Source organism: Cucurbita maxima, unplaced genomic scaffold, assembly GCF_002738345.1.
Source record: "Cucurbita maxima cultivar Rimu unplaced genomic scaffold, Cmax_1.0 Cma_Scf00083, whole genome shotgun sequence".
Taxonomy (NCBI): domain Eukaryota; kingdom Viridiplantae; phylum Streptophyta; class Magnoliopsida; order Cucurbitales; family Cucurbitaceae; genus Cucurbita; species Cucurbita maxima.
In genome coordinates, this window is record NW_019272099.1 from 363,228 (window position 1) to 366,296 (window position 3,069).

Sequence of the window (3,069 nt, forward strand, 5' to 3'; positions counted from 1 at the left end):
CTGTTTTCAGCCCGTTCGACTTTTGTTTGACAAATTTTCCTCTCGATTCCAACTCTAACCCTATTTTTATATGAAATAGGATCTAAATGGAGAAAATCAGTATTTGTGGACACGTTATTGGTGTAGAAATGCTAAACGAAGAATACGTGTCAATCATGTAAGTCCCCACATGGAACTTTAGGAAGAAATACTTGTAGGAGTCGCTTGGTTATGCATGTTGATGGTGTTAATATAACACGTGCAGAAGCAATTTGGATCTTAGGCACTTTTAGAACATCAATTATACTAAATAACTAGCATGTTCATAAGTATTAAAACTTAATGATTTTGAATACTAACCTTTTGTAGTTCAAATTCCTTTTTTCTCACGAACCGATTTTGAACCACCAATAGTGTCTTCTCCACTATCCTCCGGCCTTAGAACTGGATTGTGGAATCCGGTGAGTAACTAAACTTGGGAGAGATTTTGTATATATGAAGAGAGTGTTTGTGAGAGATTTTTCTTAAGGTTTTTCACCAAGAAGAAGACCTTTCATGTATTATGATCACTTTATTTATAGAGTCATGTTTACATGTTCATGCAAATTTGAGATCACCAAATTTTGACACTCAAAATTCCACTCAAATGTTTGGGATTATGTGGCATGCATGCATGAGTTAACCAAATTTTGACACTCAAAATTCCACTTAAATTTGTAGGGTTTATTTGGCAAGCATGCAAGTTTTGTTAAACCAAATTTTGACACCTCAAAATTCCACTAACATGGATTTTTCCATTAAATAAAGTCAACATTTTGACTTTCTTTCATTTTTATTCAACAATCAATTTGAATTATTAATTTCAAATTAAAGTAATATTAAATGATTAATTAAACTATTTAATTAATATTTAATATTAATTCAAATGTCAATCTCAATTAATTCCGACACATATTTGATTAAGATATTTAAATCTTCTTTAAATATCGCAGATTCTCTCTTTTTGTTTAATTCGTAAATAAAACAAAAATGCGGTTAAATATATCGTATATATGTAGCGCATTCTCCCTAATTTGAATTCGAACACTTTGAACTCACTCGTCACACTGTTCTATGGTTTAGTCCGATATGAGCTAGCAGAGGGACCTAATGAACCTATAGATCATGGGCTCCAACGATCCAAGATTAACCGGTTAAACTCATTAACCTTGTTAACCAACATTCGTTAACTACTAGGACATTCCACTATAGCCTAGTAGTTGCACTCCCCTCACTATAGATATATTTCTATCCATTTGATATAACCATGATTAGTAAGTCGATACCTCACAGGTTGTTCGTAACTAGAGCTGGGTCAATTTATCGTTTTACCCTTGAAGTTACATCTTGTTCCTTATGTCTCACTGATCCTCTAATGAACAATTGGTTTGTGGTTCAACAAGTAAACCGAATCCCTCTCAAGCCAATGAGAGGGTGGGGCCCCTTGTTCAAGACCTGGAGTCAGTACTTAAGGGAACTACCTCTCTTCTATCCCTAAAAGAGGGTAGGAGTGAATTCCATCTTGCACCCCACGTCCCCAACCATTTACCCAGTCTTACCCTTGAAATGGGAAGCCTATTAAGTAGGCGAACTCGAGCCACTCTCACCCATGCAAATCTAAGGATAATTTTGAATAAACAAGAGTTCATGATTAGCTCAGGATTAAGTTCGAGTTACCTAGATCATCGAATGAAAAGAAAATCAGTCTCATTAGTAAACGACATTATAAAGTGAGTGATTTTCTTCATGGTTCGATCTTATGCAATACTCATTGCATAGGACGCTCTCACTCACATGTCTCCACATGTACAATTTTAGTGATCACATTGTTTATACCATATACAAAAGTGGGCCGCATCCATAGTGTCCCCAGAATAAGGTACTCAACCTTATTCTTATACTATAGATCATTTTGACTATATACTTGAACTTGATCAAATCTTATGTCTCTACATATAGTTCAAGTAATCATATTATAGTCAGAGTGTTCTTAGTTTATTGGATTTAGATTAATGATCGTAAAGTTCACTTTATTCAATAACAATCTTTACTGAATAATCAACAATAATAACTTTATTGAAAATAAAATATGTTTTTGTTTACAAACTATTAGTTTTAGGACATAAAACCCAATACATGCATGCTAGTTTAATTAACTTAGGTGGTAGCTTTCCATGATTGAATGTAGGTAACTTGTTTGCTAAGAGTGTGGATGTCTTATGTGAAGTATTTTGAGAATTATCTGAGTGTTGCAATTATGTTTTAAGCTTCTGCTTTATATGTATATGTTTAATTCACGTTGAAAGGAAGTGGGAACTTGTGAACTCTGCGTCCCGTTGAGCATGTATGTTTACTTTGCATGAATTATGTATGATGATGCTAAATGATACTTGTGTCACTCAGTTAATTTTCATGACCCACATTTATGATAAAGTCTAGGGATTTGTGGTTAGAGGGACGAATCACTAAGTATAGACCTAACATGTCCCCTAGGGGTCTATGAAACTACCACAGCATACGAACTACCTCTAGAGTACCCTTAGGTTACTTGTGTGTGATTGGTGTTATGTCTTCGTGGGAGACCGGGGGGTTCCTGATCAGGACTCAATTGCTCTAAGGTCGTTTTAGCATGGAAAACGGGAGACCCACGTTGTAACGGACCATTTAGCTGGATGGGAATGGGGGAGGTAGCCCTCCCTAAACAAAGGGGGATTACAATGGGACTAGGGGGTTGTAGCTCACCTTCTAGGTAAGATACCACGTAGTCTCATAGCCATGCCGAGGTAGCTACTCGCAGTGCACCAGTCAATCACAGGTTGGCATAAGGGAACTCTTAGGGTTTAAATGAAAGGACGAAGAACCAAAGAAGCCCCAAGGGACAAGTCCTAAGGAGCATGCCCTAAAGAGCTATGACCAGAACCAAATGTCTTAGAGCCAAAGAGAAGTCCGTGGAAATCTGTTAAGCATAGGATGCAATGAGAGCCTACAAGAGAAGTCCTTTTTACTCTTTTTTTCAGGTACCGGTTGTGGTGGAGGAGAGTTCGAGAGCTG